Source organism: Pristiophorus japonicus, chromosome 15 (genome assembly GCF_044704955.1).
Source record: "Pristiophorus japonicus isolate sPriJap1 chromosome 15, sPriJap1.hap1, whole genome shotgun sequence".
Lineage (NCBI taxonomy): Eukaryota > Metazoa > Chordata > Chondrichthyes > Pristiophoridae > Pristiophorus > Pristiophorus japonicus.
The window spans coordinates 147,619,887-147,639,645 of record NC_091991.1 but is presented as its reverse complement, the minus strand read 5'-3'; the positions used below and the strand labels follow the sequence as shown (position 1 = coordinate 147,639,645).

The 19,759-nt window shown below is 45.5% G+C and overlaps 1 protein-coding gene across 1 annotated transcript in view; it reads left to right on the top strand.

Annotated features, from left to right (window-relative positions):
- Window positions 1-427: 427 nt before the first annotated feature.
- LOC139225905 (putative protein MSS51 homolog, mitochondrial) overlaps window positions 428-19,759 on the top strand; it is a 57,138-nt gene continuing 37,806 nt past the window's right edge. The window contains exon 1 of the mRNA XM_070856768.1: window positions 428-730. The gene's annotated coding sequence lies outside the window, so the exon portion shown is untranslated. The remainder of the gene's footprint in view (window positions 731-19,759) is intronic.

The window sequence follows — 19,759 nt, the reverse complement described above, 5'->3', positions numbered from 1 at the left end:
AAATAAGCAACCCTGACCAGAATAGTCCGCAAGGTCCCCCCCTCCCCCCAAAAAAAGATTACTGACGCTCTTGCTACCTGCATCTCCTTCCCATCACTGGCAGATCCTTTTCCTTTCTCATGTACTTCTGTAGCTTACCCTTAAGTGCATCTATGCGATTTGCCTCAACTAGGGATGGACAATAAATGCTGGCATTACTGGCGCCCACATCCCATGAGCGAATAAAAATAAACTCCCTGTAGTGACAAGTTCTACATTCTAACCTCTCTGAACTGTGAGACTGAGGTTGTGTTGCTTCAATTTGCAGTATAACTACAGTCTGCTGCATATTTTTTATAAATATTGTATTTCAACGTTTTAGTATCCAGAGAGAGCAGACCCACCCAGATACTGTCTGACATTTAGAACCCTCAGTCGGTCATTGTGTGCTCATGGACAGAGCTCCTCCACCATCGAGCTCAGTGTGTCGTTCACTCGCCAAGTGACAGCGATGAGATACGACACTTTGGCACATCAGACTTTGGAACGAGTGGCCACGAGATGAGGTCATGCTAACTCCATAAAGAAACCGTATGTCTTCCCCACACTTCATCTTGGGGAAACTCAATCGGAGTCAAGTTCCAGTGTATTTTTGAAGTTGCACTTCCAAACGAACCAGCCCCATGTCTGGAGCTGCCATTCAGCACTGGGAACCAACAGCACCGTGTCAAGAGACTAGACACTAAGAAAAGTAAGTTGTTATATTTTGATGCAAACTATTGCTAAAATGCATTCCACATTTCGATTTGCAGTAATTTGCTTATATACTCGTGGTGACTAAGAGCTTTCAGTAAATAATAGCAATATCACCTAAATTAGGAGTTTTAATGTCTTCGGATTTAATTGCCTAATCTTCGTCCGAGTTTAAATCTTTCACTTGTAACGAACAAATCTGCAATCGGCAAATAACATGATAAAAATGTCACCATAAGCCAATTGTATTTATAAACAGAAAATGCTGGAAATAGTCAGCATCTGGAGTAGGATCTGAGTATTTCCATCTTTTTGTGTTTATATTTCGGTTTTCCAGCGTCCGGCAGCATTTTGCTTTTGATCAGCCAATGTTATTTGATCAGTTTCTATTTATTTCAGGCAAAGAAATCTGTCTGGAATTATACGTTGACGCCCCCCAAAAAATGAGACCCTTTGTCACAAAGATGTATTTCAATGTTTGCTGTAGAGTATTTCCACATTGAATAAATAATAAAACTTTTCACTGTGTCACTTTTTAAATGACTAACTCGCGTATGGGTAAATGCAGCGGCGAGTGCAGGTTCCGGGGTCTAATTCGGTCCCTGATTTAACACTGTCAGAGTGCTGATCCCTGTAAGGGGCTGTTGACAATCTCCAATGCAAAGCATGAGCTTCCTAACAGCAGGGGAAGCATTGCTCTGGTCTTTATAGGCAGCGACCTGGTAACGAACTTGAAAAGAGACTCTTGTCTCTTAATCTCTTCTGCCTTGCACCCTTTCACAGACCTTCTCGTTTGATCTTTCCTCCACTCTCTCTCTAGCTCTTCCCCCTCCACCTCTTTTCCTGAACACGGCACTTGCTTAAAAACCTGTTACATCTCTAACTTTTTCCATTTCTGACTGAGGGACATCGACCTGAAACCTTAACTCTGGTTCTCTCTCCACAGATGCTACCTAACCTGCTAAGTATTTCCAGCACTATCTGTTTTTATATCTAAAGGAACAGACTTCTCTGAGCAACTTGAATGTAAATAACAGTTTAGTGAATGTGACCTTTAAAATGTATGGTTTTATATTAAGGGATATATGGTTGTATATATTGAGTGGTTACTCCCATTCTTTAACCCACCTCTGGGGGACAAGCAGTATCTCTGTTTCTCTGCTATTTTTGTTGGAGTTATCACATTTTAAACAGCCCAAAGATGGATGGATGTGAAAAGCCATCAATGATTCGGGAGAATATTTGGGATCAACAGTTAAGAATTTGGAAACTTAAATTGCATTTATGCAGTTTTATAGATTTTTTTTTAACTTGATTTGATCAGTTCTGTAGAAGTAATCACAATGAAATGGAAGAGGCCACAAATGCTCAACAAATATTTCAAGCGAAGGCTTGTAACTTTTATAGACCTATGTGTGGGAAGATTTTGTACTGAATCCCCTTGTGCCCTACAACCTCAATTCCCTCAGTCCCTAATAACTCAATCCCTCAGTCCCTCAATTCCCTAGATCCTCAATCCCTCAGTGCACTCAGTCCATCATTCCCACAATCCCTCTGACCTCAATCCCTTTGTCCCTCCAACCCACAATCTCTCAGTCCCTCAATGCCTAAATCCCTAAAGAGTTTTTTGACATTGTAACTAGCAGAATAGATAAGGGGGGAACCAGTGGATGTGGTGCATTTGGATTTTCAGAAGGTGCCACACGTGAAGTTATTAAACAAAATTGGGACTCATGGGATTGGCGGTGATATACCATCAGGGATTGAGGATTGGTTAACAGACAGAAAACAGAGAATAGGAATAAACAGGCCATTTTCGGGTTGGCAGACTGTAACTAGTGGGGTACTGCAAAGATCAGTGCTCGGGCCCCAGCTATTCACAATCTATATCAATGATTTGGATGAGGGGACCAAATGTAATATATCCAAGTTTGCTGATTATACAAAGCTAGGTGGAAATGTAAGTTGTGAGGATGATGTAAAGAGACTTCCAGGGGATTTAGACAGACTATGTGAGTGGGCAAGAATATGGCAAATAGAATATAATGTGGAAAAATGTGAAGTTATCCACTTTGGTACGAAAAATAGAAAAACAGAGTATTTTTAAAATGGTGAGAGATTGGGAAATGTTGGTGTTCAGAGGGACCTGGGTGTCCTTGTACACCAATCACTGAACGTTAACATGCAGGTACAGCAAGCAATTAAGAAAGCAAATAGTATGTTGGCCTTTATTACAAGAGGATTTGAGTATAACTATGTCTTACTGCAATTATATAGGGTCCTGGTGAGACCACACCTGGAGCATTGTGTACAGTTTTGGTCTCCTTACCTAAGGAAAGATGTTCTTGCCATAGAGATGGCGCAGCGAAGGTTCACCAGACTGATACCTGGGATGGGGAATTGTCCTATGAGGAGACATTGAGTAGACTAGGCCTATATTCTCTAGAGTTTAGAAGAATGAGAGGTGATCTCATTCAAACATACAAAATTCTTACAGGGCTTGACAGGGTAAATGCAGGGAGGATGTTTCCCCTGGCTGGGGAGTCTAGAACCAGGTGTCCCAGTCTCAGAATAAGGGATCGTTCATTTAGGACTTAGATTAGGAGAAATTTCTTCACTCAGAGGGTGGTGAATCTTTGGAATTCTCTACCCCAGAGGGCTCTGGATGCTCAGTCGTTGAGTATATTCAAGACCGAGATCGATACATTTTTGAAATTATGGGGATAGTGCAGGAAAGTGGAGTTGAGGTAGAAGATCAGCCATGATCTTGTTGAATGGCGAAGCAGGCTCGAGGGGCCAAAAGGCCTACTCCTGCTCCTAATTCTTATGTTCTTAAAGGGGCTTGTATGGTAGGCGCAGCGTCCAATTAGATCCTCTCCAGCAGGAAACCGTCTCCCTATTGACTGATGGAAGGATTAATCCATTAAATAAGCAACTCTGACCAGAATGGTCAGCAAGGTCTGCAAAAAGAAAGAGATTACTGACACATGCATCTCCTTACCATCACTGACATATCCTTCTATTCCTTTCTCTCTTATGTACTTGTGTGGCTTACCCTTAAATGCATCTATGCTATTTGCTTCAACTAGGGATGGGCAATAAATGCTGGTCTTACTAACAATGTCCACATCCCATGAACGAGTAAAAATAAACTGGTAGAATATCGTAGCAAGTTCTACATTCTAACCTCTCTGAGTAAAGAAGTTTTTCCTGAACCATGAGACTGAGGTTGTGTAGCTATGTTGCTTCAATTTACAGATGGGTTCAGTATGTTAATGACTTGGAGGAAGGGACCGAGTGTAACGTAGCCAAGTTTGCCGATGAGACAAAGATGGGAGGAAAAGCAATGTGTGAGGAGAACACAAAAAATCTGCAAAAGGATATAGACAGGCTAAGTAAGTGTGCAAAAATTTGGCAGATGGAGTATAATGTTGGAAAGTGTGAGGTCATGCACTTTGGCAGAAAAAATCAAAGAGCAAGTTATTATTTAAATGGAGAAAGATTGCAAAGTGCTGCAGTACAGCGGGATCTGGGGGTGCTTGTGCATGAAACACAAAAGGTTAGTATGCAGGCACAGCAAGTGATCAGGAAGGCTTGCTACAGTTGTACAGGGTATTGGTGAGGCCACACCTGGAATACTGCGTGCAGTTTTGGTTTCCATATTTACATAAGGGTATACTTATTTTGGAGGCAGTTCAGAGAAGGTTCACTAGGTTGATTCCGGAGATGAGGGGGTTGACTTATGAGGAAAGGTTGAGTAGGTTGGGCCTCTACTCGTTGGAATTCAGAAGAATGAGAGGTAATCTTATCGAAACGTATAAGATTATGAGGGGGCTTGACAAGGTGGATGCAGAGAGGATGTTTCCACTGATGGGGGAGATTAGAACTAGAGAGCATAATCTTAGAATAAGGGGCCACCCATTTAAAACTGAGATGAGGAGAAATTTCTTCTCAGAGGGTTGTAAATCTGTGGAATTCGCTGCCTCAGAGAGCTGTGGAAGCTGGGACATTGAATAAATTTAAGACAGAAATAGACAGTTTCTTAAACGATAAGGGAATAAGGAGTTATGGAGAGCGGGCAGGGAAGTGAACCTGAGTCCATGATCGGATCAGCCATGATCGTATTGACTGACGGAGCAGGCTCGAGGGGCCGTATGGCCTACTCCTGCTCTTATTTCTTATGTTCTTATGTTCTTATGTATAACTACAAACTGCTGCACATTTTATATAAACATAGGGCCTGAATTTGCGGCCCCTACGGGCACGTACGAGGTGCGCATGTGCCCGTAGGTGCTGCACAAGTTTCAGGTTTGGGCGGGCGGAGAGTTGGGCCCTGCCCAGTGAATGTCCTTGAAATTCTTACTCTGGTAAAAGCAGTGTAAGAGTTTTAAAAATTAGAAAAATAAAATGTTATCATGTATTTATATACAGGTATTAAAAAAAACCCTGTCCATTAAGGTAAGTTTATTCTTAGCCCTGTTAAAACACATTTAAAAAAAATCAAAAAAGTTATTTTTTGTTTAAAATATTAAATTCAGTTGCATTTTAATTAGTTTTAAATATGTAATGTGTTTTTTTAAATTTATTTTTCATGTTTCTGTGTTTTTGGTGGTATTCCCATTCATACTTATGGCAGCTCCATACATACAAAATTGCCATAAGTATGAATGGGGATCCCCTACTTTGGTATAAACATTGTATTTCAACGTTTGTGTCCAGAGAAAGCAGACCCACCCAGATACTGTCTGACATTTAGAAACCTCAGTCGACCATTGAGTACACATGTAGAGCTCCTCCACCATTGAACTCAGTGCTGGTATGGCTGGCATATAACTTGAGCTGAGCTCCACAGCACCAGATCTTACAGATCTGAGACTGCTTATAACATAACCGTAGACTGGACTCACACCGCAAATTGTGTGCAAATCCTCACTTTAAAAAAAAGTGAAACTAATACAAAATAAACTGTAGGTCCAGATATAGGATGTAATCCTACCATCACACTTATCACGGCACATATATGAAACTGAATTCCTGGAAAACTATTAACACTAAGCACCACTAGGCACTCCTCTAATTCTAGCTTCTTGCACATCCCCGATTTTAATCCCTCCACCATTGGCGGCCGGGCTTTCAGTTGCCTAGGTGCTAAATTCTGGAATTCCCTCCCTAAACCTCTTCGCCTCTCTATCCTCCTTTTAAGACACTCCTTAAAACCTCCCTCTTCGACCAAGCTTTTGGTCATCTGCCCTAATATCTCCTTATGTGTCTATGTGTCAAATTTTGTTAACACTTCTGTGAGGCGCCTTGGGATGTTTTACTGCGTTAAGGGCACTATATAAATACAAATTATTGTTGTAGGCTTGAAAACAAAAGTTTAATTCATTTATGAAAAAAAGAAAGACTTGGATTTATATAGCGCCTTTCACGACCACCGGTCATCTCAAAGCACTTTACAGCCAATGAAGTACATTTGTAGTGTAGTCACTGTTGTAATGTGGAGAAATTTATGTCTGATATACATTTCCTCTGACATTTTTAAGCCTTTTTTTTAAGCTGCAGTAAGTTTTGCAATATACTGAGCATGGTTCTGGAACCTGTTCTGTGCAGCACTCGATTATAGTTTGACCGCTCGAACTTCACGGCATGGTTTGAACTAAAATGTGAGAGTGTGTCACTCACTCACCAGGTGACAGTGATGAGAAAGGACACTTTGGCACACCAGACCTAGGAACGAGTGGCTATTGGTCATGCTAACTCCATAGAGAAACCGTATGTCTTCACCACACTTCATCTTGGGGAAACCTAATCAGAATCGAGTCCCAGTGTATTTTTGCAGTTGCCATGTGTGTACATGCTGTTTGTAGCCACCAGATGGTGTCATTGTTGGAGGCCACTGAGCAGCACACACATGGTGCTGCTCTGGTATCAAAGGCCAGCCATTTTGTGAGTCAGGCACTTTGGGCCGTAATAAAGCATGAACAAGATTGTACCTTGTTCAGTTAAACAGTACTCACTTTGTACCTTTATTGCATACATGACATTTGGCGACGAGAATACAAGAACCTTTGTTTGCAAAATGAGCATGATTGGATTTTTAGAGCAATTCGTGGAGGGAGAAGATTGGGTAGACTTTGTGAGCTGTTTGAACCAGTACTTTGTGGCCAACAAAATGAAGGGGGTCAGCGATGCAGATCGGCGCCGGGCCGTGTTCCTCACTGTGTGCGGTTCAAAGGTCTACGGTCTGATAAAGAATCTACTCATGCCTAGTGATCCAACAGAGAAAACGTACGAGGAGTTGTGTACATTGGTACGGGAGCACCTCAAGCCAGACAACGGCATCATCATTTCGAGATACAGGTTTTATACACACGTTCGATCGGAGGGCCAGAGTGCGGCGGAATTCGTTGCCGACCTGAGACGTCAAGTGGGACCGTGCAGATTCAGAACGGTGTTGGCAGACATGCTGCGGGACTTCTTTGTTACCGGTATCAACCACGAGGTGATCCTGTGTAAACTTCTGGTGGTGGAGGAGTTGGATTTAAAAAGGGCCATCCAGATCGCTCAATCATGTATGACGACGGACAGGAATTTAAAGCAAATAGCGGTGATGAACCGAACCTCGGCAAGTACTGTAAATGTGATTGATTCGGCGTTCGGCAGAGCCTATCCGGCTGCGTTTGCGAAACCTGTGGCTGCCCAAAGTCCGCCAGCGGGAATGTATCCGACTTCTCCGTGTTGGCATTGTGGGGGAAATCATCGGCATCAGCGGTGCCGATTTAAGCAATATAGTTGCAAAGGTTATCTGAGAGTGGGGCATCTCCAGCACAAGTGTCCGCAGATGAGCAAGTGAGCTGCGACACACCACGTGGAGGATGAGAGTCAGACTAGCGCATATCTGGATACGCAATCCGAGATGCCAGAGGAGGAAATGTATGGACTGTACTCCTTCATAACCAAGAGTAAACCAATTTTGATTAACGTGAAGTTTAACGGGATACCGGTATCGATGGAACTGGACACAGGGGCGAGTCAATCGATTATGAACAAGAGGGCATTTAATAAGCTGTGGGATACGAAGACTGTGAGGCCCAGGCTGAGCCCTGTTAACACCAAGCTGCGCACGTACACCAAAGAACTGATAAAGGTGATCGGCAGTGCACAAATTAATGTGTTGTATAACGGTACGGTTCACGAGTTACCGCTGTGGATTGTTCCAGACAATGGCTCAACACTGCTCGGCAGGAGCTGATTGGAGAAAATCAGATGCGACTGGAACAACATAAAGGCGTTGTCGTCGGAGGAAGATACATGTGCCCAAGTATTGAGCAAGTTCCCCTCGCTGATCGAACCGGATATCAACAACTTCACGGAAGCCAAGGTGTAGATTCACGTAGACTCAGATGCAAGACCCGTCCATCATAAAGCTCAGGCAGTGCCATATATGATGAGGGAGAAGGTCAAAATTGAACTGGACAGACTCCAGCATGAAGGGATCATATCACCAGTCAAATTTAATGAATGGGCCCATTGTTTCTGTGCTGAAAAGTGATGGCACAGTCAAAATCTGTGGAGACTGCAAGGCTATGATCAATAGGGTTTCGAAACAAGATCAGTACCCATTACTGAAGGCTGATGACTTGTTTGTGATGCGAGCCGGAGGGAAGTCATTCACAAAACTGGACTTGACGTCAGCCTATATGACACAGGAGTTGGTCGAGACGTCGAAGAGACTTACATAAGAACATAAGAACATAAGAATTAGGAACAGGAGTAGGCCATCTAGCCCCTCGAGATTGCTCCGACATTCAACAAGATCATGGCTGATCTGGCCGTGGACTCAGCTCCACTTACCTGCCCGCTCCCCATAACCCTTAATTCCCTTATTGGTTAAAAATCTATTTATCTGTGATTTGAATACATTCAATGAGCTAGCCTCAACTGCTTTCTTGGGCAGAGAATTCCACAGATTCACAACCCTCTGGGAGAAGAAATTCCTTCTCAACTCGGTTTTAAATTGGCTCCCCCGTATTTTGAGGCTGTGCCCCCTAGTTCCAGTCTCCCCGACCAGTGGAAATAACCTCTCTGCCTCTATCTTGTCTATCCCTTTCATTATTTTAAATGTTTCTATAAGATCACCCCTCATCCTTCTGAACTCCAACGAGTAAAGACCCAGACTACACAATCTATCATCATAATGTAATCCCCTCATCTCCGGAATCAGCCTCGTGAATCGTCTCTGTACCCCCTCCAAAGCTAGTATATCCTTCCTTAAGTTAGATGACCAAAACTGCACGCAGTACTCCAGGTGCGGCCTCACCAATACCCTGTACAGTTGCAGCAGGACCTCCCTGCTTTTGTACTCCATCCCTCTCGCAATGAAGGCCAACATTCCATTCGCCTTCCTGATTACCTGCTGCACCTGCAAACTAACTTTTTGGGATTCATGCACAAGGACCCCAGGTCCCTCTGCACCGCAGCATGTTGTAATTTCTCCCCATTCAAATAATATTGCCTTTTACTGTTTTTTTTCCGACATTGTATTCCATCTGCCAAACCATAGCCCATTCGCTTAACCTATCTAAATCTCTTTGCAGCCTCTCTGTGTCCTCTACACAACCCGATTTCCCACTAATCTTTGTGTCATCTGCAAATTTTGTTACACTACACCCTGTCCCCTCTTTCAGGTCATCTATGTATATTGTAAACAGTTGTGGTCCCAGCACCGATCCCTGTGGCACATCACTAACCACCGATCTCTAACCCGAAAAGTGCGTGCATTAACACGCACAAAGGACTGTTTATTTACCACAGGTGCCCTTTCGGAATTCGCTCAGTTGCAGCAATGTTCCAGAGGAATATGGAAGTCTACTGAAGTCCATTCCCAGAACCATCGTGTTCCAAGATGACATCCTGATCACCGGTCGTGACTCCAAGGAACATCTTAACAACCTGGAAGATGTTCTTCTGCATTTGGATAGAGTGGGACTCCGATAGAAATGCTCGAAGTGCGGCTTCATGGCACCAGAGGTCGAATTGCTCGGGAGGAAAATCGCCGCTAATGGCTTCAGACCTACTGACATGAAAACCAAGGCCATCAAGAATGCACCCAAGCCGCAGAATGTGACGGAGCTGCGTTCATTCCTGGGTCTACTCAACTACTTTGGTAACTTCCTACCTAAATTGAGCATCTTACTAGAACCACTGCACATGCTATTGGGAAAAGGCGACAACTGGGTGTGGGGTGCATTGCAAGACAGAGCTTTCGAGAAAGACCCCAATCTGCTTTGCTCAAACAAGCTTCTGGTACATTATGACCCATGTAAATGTTTAGTTTTGTCCTGTGACACATCATCATATGGAATTGGTTGCGTACTCCAACAAGCCAATGAGTCAGGGAAACTTCAACCTGTCGTGTATGCATCCAAAAGTTTGTCTACAGCATGGTAGAAAAAGAAGCATTAGCATGTGTGTACGGTGTTAAAAAGATGCATCAATATCTGTTCGGTCTGAGGTTTGAACTAGAGACCGATCACAAGCCGCTCATTTCATTGTTTTCCGAGAGCAAAGATATCAATACCAACGCTTCATCCCGCATCCAAAGGTGGGCGCTGACATTATCTGCCTATGATTATGTCATTCGCCAAAGACCTGGCTCAGAGAATTGTGCCGATGCTTTGAGCCGGTTGCCGTTGCCCACACCGGAGGTGGAAACGCTACAACCAGCAGATTTAATGAGAGTGAAGGTACCCCTGTCACGGCTCAACAAGTTAAGATGTGGACCAGCCAGGACCCGGTATTATCGGTGGTAAAGGGTTGCATCCTCAAAGGGATTGGTCTGCCATACCTAAGCAAATGTGTGAGGAGGCCAAACCATACATTTGTCGCAAGGACGAACTGTTTATTCAAGCAGATTGCATATTGTGGGGCAATCGAGTTGTAATGCCTAAGAAAGGAAGAGAGAAATTTGTGCGTGAGTTACACAGTACACATCCTGGTATAGTGATTGTCATGTATGAAACCGCAATGTAACACCACTGTATTACTGCATACACTCAACCTAGATGCACACCTTGACCACAAGGGGTGAACTTGTGGAAGACACTCTTACCTGATCACACAGGTATAAAAAGGGAAGTCCCACGCAGGGGCATCGTCTTTGGAGTCCTGTGAATAAAGAGTTAGGGTCACAGAGTGACCTTGTCCCCAGAACGTGCCTCATGTGGTTTCATACTGTAGAGTAAGAACCTTACATTGGTGACGAGAAACGGGAATTCACGGCCCACGAGAATAGCCACCGGTAGCACAGAGGAATGGTACTGTGTTGGGGAAGACTGGGACGATTTTGTCGAGAGGCTTCAGCAAAGCTTCGTTACGAAAGAATGGCTGGGGGATGCAGCGGCCGACAAGCGAAGGGCTCATCTTTTGACCAGCTGCGGACCAAAGACTTACGCACTCATGAAGAACTTACTAACACCTGAAAAGCCGGCGGACAAAACCTTTGAAGAACTAAGCAAATTGATCAGCGAGCACCTCAAACCAGCGAGTAGCATATATATGGGCCGACACAGATTCTACACCCACCGACGTCGTGAAGGACAGAGCATACTGGACTTTGTAGCGGACCACCAGCGTTTGGCCAGCCTCTAAGTTCACAGACATCTGCAGGGGGGGAGATGCTAAGGGACTTCTTTATCGAGGGCATCGGTCATGCGGGAATTTTCCGCAAATTAATTGAGACCAAGGATTTGACCTTGGAAGCGGCGGTGTTGATAGCTCAAACTTTCATGACGCGGGAGGAAGAGACGAAAATAATATAAGCGTGCAATGCTGCCTCTCACGTGGCGATGGATCAGGGAGTCAACATCATCAATGTGACTCAGAGCCCCGCAGGCAGGCAGAGGCAGTCCGACATTCCCCAGGCAGCAATAGACCCCAGAGTAGGACTTCAACAGAGACAATGGCAGGCTGAACGGACATTCACGCCATCACAGTGGACAATGCGGCCCGGGATGGGGCTATTGACACCCACTAATAGGGTACTTAAAAGCAGTCAAAGGGTCAGTCAGCGCAGAATGCCTGTCCATAGTCCCTTTGTTCCCAACAATGGAAACTTGAACTCATGCTGGAGGTGTGGGGGAAAACACTCAGCTAGATCTTGCAGACTTCAACAGTTTGTCTGCAGGAATTGAAATCTCAGTGGCCACTTAGCTCAAATGTGCAGGAAGTCTGCAACCAGACTAATATATGAGGTGGATGGACCAGAAGAGGGGTCTTTGAAGCAGGATGACTTTTGGGGCAAATCGATGGACGCCGAGGTTCAGCGGGTCCATGTGGCGAATATTCAATTCATACACCAAAACACCACCAATGATGATGAGGGTTTTAATAAACAGTATCCCAGTACGCATGGAGCTGGACACTGGGGCCAGCCAATCACTCATGGGCGTTCAGCAATTTGAGAAGCTATGGCCACTTAAAGCCAGTAGACCCAAATTAGCACGTATTGAGACACAGTTACGGACTTACACTAAAGAAATCATTCCGGTGCTAGATAGTGCAATGTTGGCTGTCACACACAATGGGTTAGTGAATTGGCCGCCGCTCTGGATTGTCCCGGGTAATGGTCTCGCACTGTTGGGGAGGAGCTGGTTAGCCGAGATGAACTGGAAATGGGGGGATGTTCATGCAATGTCATCTGTGGAGCGAAGTTCGTGCTCACAAGTCCTACAACAATTCGATTCACTATTCCAACCTGGCGTTGGGACTTTCAAAGGCACTAAAGAAGTGATACATATCACCCCGGATGCCAGGCCAGTGCACCACAAAGCCAGAGCGGTGCCGTATGTGATACGGGAAAAGGTCGAGAGCGAATTGGATCGGCTGTTGAGAGAGGGCATCATCTTGCCTGTTAAATTCAGCGACTGAGCGAGCCCCAGCGTTCCCGTCCTAAAAGCGGATGGCTCTGCCAGGATCTGAGGCGACTACAAGGCCACCATCAATCGGGTAGAAACATAGAAACATAGAAAATAGGTGCAGGAGTAGGCCATTCGGCCCTTCTAGCCTGCACCGCCATTCAATGAGTTCATGGCTGAACATGCAACTTCAGTACCCCATTCCTGCTTTCTCACCATACCCCTTGATCTCCTAGTAGTAAGGACTACATCGAACTCCTTTTTGAATATATTTAGTGAATTGGCCTCAACAACTTTCTGTGGGAGAGAATTCACAGGTTCACCACTCTCTGGGTGAAGAAATTCCTCCTCATCTCGGTCCTAAATGGCTTCCCCCTTATCCTTAGACTGTGACCCCTGGTTCTGGACTTCCCCAACATTGGGAACATTCTTCCTGCATCTAACCTGTCTAACCCCGTCAGAATTTTAAACGTTTCTATGAGGTCCCCTCTCATTCTTCTGAACTCCAGTGAATACAAGCCCAGTTGATCCAGTCTTTCTTGATAGGTCAGTCCCGCCATCCCGGGAATCAGTCTGGTGAACCTTCGCTGCACTCCCTCAATAGCAAGAATGTCCTTCCTCAGGTTAGGAGACCAAAACTGTACACAACACTCCAGGTGTGGCCTCACCAAGGCCCTGTACAATTGTAGCAACACCTCCCTGCCCCTGTACTCAAATCCCCTCGCTATGAAGGCCAACATGCCATTTGCTTTCTTAACCGCCTGCTGTACCTGCATGCCAACCTTCAATGACTGATGTACCATGACACCCAGGTCTCTTTGCACCTCCCCTTTTCCTAATCTGTCACCATTCAGATAATAGTCTGTCTCTCTGTTTTTACCACCAAAGTGGATAACCTCACATTTATCCACATTATACTTCATCTGCCATGCATTTGCCCACTCACCTAACCTATCCAAGTCGCTCTGCAGCCTCATAGAATCCTCCTTGCAGCTCACACTGCCACCCAACTTAGTGTCATCCGCAAATTTGGAGATACTACATTTAATCCCCTCGTCTAAATCATTAATGTACAGTGTAAACAGCTGGGGCCCCAGCACAGAACCTTGCGGTACCCCACTAGTCACTGCCTGCCATTCTGAAAAGTCCCCATTTACTCCTACTCTTTGCTTCCTGTCTGACAACCAGTTCTCAATCCACGTCAGCACACTACCCCCAATCCCATGTGCTTTAACTTTGCACATTAATCTCTTGTGTGGGACCTTGTCGAAAGCCTTCTGAAAGTCCAAATATACCACATCAACTGGTTCTCCCTTGTCCACTCTACTGGAAACATCCTCAAAAAATTCCAGAAGATTTGTCAAGCATGATTTCCCTTTCACAAATCCATGCTGACTTGGACCTATCATATTACCTCTTTCCAAATGCACTGCTATGACATCCTTAATAATTGATTCCATCATTTTACCCACTACCGATGTCAGGCTGACCGGTCTATAATTCCCTGTTTTCTCTCTCCCTCCTTTTTTAAAAAGTGGGGTTACATTGGCTACCCTCCACTCCATAGGAACTGATCCAGAGTCAATACAAGATCAATACCCGCTCCCGAGAGCGGAGGACCTCTTCGCCACTCTGGCAGGCGGCAAGCTGTTCACCAAGTTGGACCTCACTTCAGCCTACATGACCCAAGAACTGGCTGACGAATCTAAACTACTGATCACCACGCACAAGGGACTATTCATTTATAACAGGTGCCCGTTTGGCATTCGATCAGTCGCCGCGATTTTTCAACGAAACATGGAAAGCTTGCTTAAATCCATTCCTGGAACGATCGTATTCCAGGACGACATCCTCATCATGGGTCAAGACAGCGAGGAACACCTCCACAACCTGGAGGAGGTGCTATGCTGACTGGACCGGGTAGGCCTGCGACTCAAGAAGTCTAAATGTGTGTTCTTCGCTCCTGAGGTTGTTTCTGGGCAGGAGGGTTGCTGCAGATGGGATTCGGCCCACCGAATCCAAAACAGAGGCGATTCAACGAACACCTAGACCCTGCAACACATCGGAGTTGCGTTCATTCCTGGGACTGTTAAACTATTTCAGGAACTTTCTGCCGAACATGAGCACGTTGTTGGAGCCGCTACACGTGCTCCTGCGTAAGGGTTGCAATTGGTTTTGGGGGGACTGTCAGGAACGGGCTTTTGATCGGGTGCGAAACCTACTTTGTTCAAACAAGTTGTTGACCCTGTACGACCCCTGTAAAAAAATTGGTTCTGACATGTGATGCATCGTCCTATGGGGTTGGGTGCGTTTTGCAGCAGGGCAATGCCGAGGGTCAACTACAACCTGTGGCTTATGCCTCCAGGTCGCGCTCTCAAGCAGAACATGGATATGGGACGGTCGAGAAGGAAGTGCTTGCATGTGTCTATGGTGTAAAAAAAAATGCATCAGTACCTCTTTGGTAGGAAGTTTGAATTAGAGACGGACCACAAGCCATTAACATCCCTGTTGTCAGACAGCAAGGCTGTCAATGCCAACACATCAGCTCGCATACAGCAATGGGCTCTCACGCTGGCTGCTTATGATTACTCCATCCGGCACCGGCCCGGCACTGAAAATTGTGCTGACGCGCTCAGCAGGCTTCCACTGGCCACCACTGAGGGGGCAGCGGAGCAAGGCGCTGAGATGGTCATGGCTGTCGATGCCTTTGACAGCGCAGGCTCCCCCATCACAGCCCGCGAGATCAAAATCTGGTCCAACAGAGATCCCCTCCTATACTTGATTAAGAAATGTGTCCTGACTGGGGATTGGGCGCCCGCACACGGAGCATGCCTCGAGGAGGTCAGACCGTTTCACAGACGGATGGATGAGCTCTCCATCCAAGCCGACTGCCTACTATGGGGCAGCCGGGTAGTCATCCTGTCCTGTCAGACATTGTTGAGGGCAAGCGCCAGTCCCAAAATGAGTGCCATGACCATAACTCAAATGGGAGATGTATAGAAATCGATGACCCTGTATTTGTTCTTAATCACGCTTTGGGGCCCAAGTGGCTTGAGGGTACTGTCATTGGCAAAGAGGGGAATAGGGTCATAGTGGTCAGACTTAACAATGGACAGATGTGCCACAAGCATCTAGACCAAGTAAAAAAAAGGTTCAGCATGGACACTGAGGAACCTGAGGAAGATCATGAGATGTTGCCCACACCATTGCCAGTGAATGAGCAACAAGAACATGCAGCAGCATGCAGCATGCACAATCCCTGCAGCCAGCCCGGACAAGCTGGAATCACCACAGGTGACAGAGACGCATGCCAAGGCTCAACAACCAGAGCCCCAACTGTGGCGTTCCACGAGAGAGCATCGACCACCTGAAAGACTTAATCTTTGACCCCAAAAGATGTTGGGGGGGTGGGGGGGAGGTGATGTCATGTATGTAACCTTCATGTAACTGTAACCTTCATAATAACACTGCATACTGTGTACACCTAAGAAATGCACACCTTGATCATAGGAGGTGAACTTGTGGGAGACACTCCTCACCTGGTCATCCAGGTATATAAAGGGAGGTCCCACGCAGGGTCATCACTTCTTGGTACTGTGAATAAGGGTTCAGGTCACAGAGTGACCTTGTCTGCAGAATGTGCCTCGTGTGAATTTATAGTAGTGTGTAAGGACATTACAAGGAGCTCATTGACTTCTTTGTCTCTAAGATTGAGACCATCTGTTCGGCCGCCTCTGATTCTTCTCTTCCTGCCCCTAGCTCACCTTCCTCTAAGGAAGCCCCCTGCTCTAGCCCTGACCTCACATCTTTCTCTAGTTTCTCTCCGATCTCCCCTCATGATCCTGTCCATGAGACCCACTTCCTGCTCCCTTGGCCCTATTCCCACCAAATTGCTGACCACCCAACTTCCTTTTCTGGCTCCCATGTTTGCTGACATTGTTAACAGTTCTCTCTCCTCAGGTACTGTCCTCCTCTCCCTCAAATCTGCCATCATCACCTCTCTCCCCAAAAAACCAACACTCGATCCCTCCATCCTTGCAAACTACTGCCCCATCTTCAACCTCCCTTTCCTCTCCAAAGTCCTTGAACGTGTTGTTGCCTCCCAAACCCATGCCTATCTTTTCCGCAATTCCATGTTTGAATCCCTCCAATCCGGGCTTGCCACGGTACCAAAACAGCTCTCATCAAAGTCACAAATGATGTCATTTGTGATTGTGACAAAGGCAAACTATTCCTCCTCATCCTTGTTGACTTGTCTGCAGCCTTTGACACGGTTGACCACTCTATCCTTTTCCAATACCTCTCCACCGTCATCCAGCTGGTTCCATTCTTATTTATTTAATTATAGCCAGAGAATCACCTGCATTGACTTCTCTTCCCGCCCCTGCATTGTTATCTCTGGTGTCCCCCAAGGATCTATCCTTGGCCCCTCTTATTTCTCATCTACATGTTGCCCCTTGGCGACATCATCCGAAAACACAGGGTCAGTTTCCACATGTACGCTAATGACACCCAGCACTACCTCACTACCACTTCTCTTGACCTCTCCACGATCTCTAAATTGTCAGATTGCTTGTTCGACATCTAGTTCTGGATGAGCAGAAATTTTCTCCAATTGAATATTGGGAAGACCGAAGTCATTGTTTTTGGTCCTCGCCACAAACTCCGTTCCCTAGCCACTGACTCCCTCCCTCTCCCCAACTTCTGTCTGTGGCTGAACCAGGCTGTTCGCAACCTTGGTGTCATATTTGACCCTGAAATGAGCTTTCGGGGTCACATGCGCAGCATAACTAAGACCCCCTAATTTCATCTCCGTAACATCGCCCGTTTCCGCCTTTACCTCAGCTCATCCGCTACCGAAGCCCTCATCCATGCCTTTGTTACCTCTAGACTTGACTACTCCAACGCACTCCTGGCTGGCCTCCCACATTCTACCCTACATAAACCAGAGGTGATCCAAAACTCAGCTGCTCATGTCCTAACTCGCATCAAGTCCCGCTCGCCCATCACCCCTGTGCTCGCTGACCTACATTGGCTTCCGGTTACTGCTCATCCAGTGCCACGTACTAGTGAGGGTAGAAATAGGAAGGCTAGTCAGATAAATACGTGGCTGGGGCATTGGTGTAGGAGGGAGGGCTTTAGTTTCCTGAACAATTGGGACTGCTTCTGGGGTAGGTGGGACCTGTACAAGTCGGACAGGTTACACCTCAACAGAGACGGGACCAATGTTCTCGCGGGTGGTTTTGATAGTGCGGTTGGGAGGGCTTTAAGCTAGCTTGGCGGGGTTGGGAACCCAGGAGAGGGCTCTGAGCTAGTTAGAGTGGGTGAGAGCTCAGATGAACAGAACCCCAAGAAAGGATGCAAAAGGCAGGAGGCAACAGAGCAGAGTAGCACTGGGGTAAGTGTAAACCACAAGGTGATAGGAAGGGACAATATGTTTGAGTATAAAGAGGCTGCAGGAGGGGTCAAAACTAAAAATCATGGTTTAAAAACTAGTATTAAAACACTTTACCTAAACGCACGCAGCATTCGAAACAAAGTAAATGAGTTGACGGCACAAATCATTACAAATGGGTATGATTTGGTGGCTATTACAGAAACGTGGTTGCAGGGTGGTCAAGACTGGGAATTAAACATACAGGGGTATCTGACAATTCGGAAAGATAGACAAGAAGGGAAAGGAGGTGGGGTAGCTCTGTTAATAAAGGATGATATCAGGGCAGTTGTGAGAGACGATATTGGCTCGAATGAACAAAATGTTGAATCATTGTGGGTGGAGATTAGAGATACTAAGGGGAAAAAGTCACTGGTGGGTATAGTTTATAGGCCCCCAAATAATAACTTCATGGTCGGGCGGACAATAATCAAGGGAATAATTGAGGCATGTGAAAAAGGAATGGCAGTAATCTTGGGGGATTTTAACCTACATATCGATTGGTCAAATCAAATCGCACGGGGTAGCCCTGAGGAGGAATTCATAGAATGCATACGGGATTGTTTCTTAGAACAGTATGTTACAGAACCTACAAGGGAGAAAGCTATCTTAGATCTGGTCCTGTGTAATGAGACAGGGATAATAAATGATCTCCTAGTAAAAGATCCTCTCGGAATGAGTGATCACAGTATGGTTGAATTTGTAATACAGATTGAGGGTGAGGAAGTAGTGTCTCAAACGAGCGTACTATGCTTAAACAAAGGGGACTACAGTGGGATGAGGGCAGAGTTGGCTAAAGTAGACTGGGAACACTGACTAAACGGTGGCACAATTGAGGAACAGTGGAGGACTTTTAAGGAGCTCTTTCATAGTGCTCAACAAAAATATATTCCAGTGAAATCGAAGGGCGGTAAGAGAAGGGATAACCAGCCGTGGATAACCAAGGAAATAAAGGAGAGTATCAAATTAAAAACCAATGCGTATAAGGTGGCCAAGGTTAGTGGGAAACTAGAAAATTGGGAAAATTTTAAACGACAGCAAAGAATGACTAAGATAGCAATAAAGAAAGGAAAGATAGATTATGAAAGTAAACTTGCGCAAAACATAAAAACAGATAGTAAAAGCTTTTAACGATATATAAAACGGAAAAGAGTGACTAAAGTAAATGTTGGTCCCTTAGAAGATGAGAAGGGGGATATAATAATGGGAAATGTGGAAATGGCTGAGACCTTAAACAATTATTTTGCTTCGGTCTTCACAGTGGAAGACACAAAAACCATGCCAAAAATTGCTGGTCACGGGAATGTGGGAATGGAGGACCTTGAGACAATCACTATCACTAGGGGGGGTAGTGCTGGACAGGCTAATGGGACTCAAGGTAGACAAGTCCCCTGGTCCTGATGAAATGCATCCCAGGGTATTAAAAGAGATGGTGGAAGTTATAGCAGATGCATTCGTTATATTCTACCAAAATTCTCTGGACTCTGGGGAGGTACCATTGGATTGGAAAGCAGCTAATGTAACGCCTCTGTTTAAAAAAGGGGGCAGACCAACGGCAGGTAACTATAGGCTGGTTAGTTTAACATCTGTAGTGGGGAAAATGCTTGAAGCTGTCATTAAGGAAGAAATAGCGGGACATCTAGATAGGAATAGTGCAATCAAGCAGATGCAACATGGA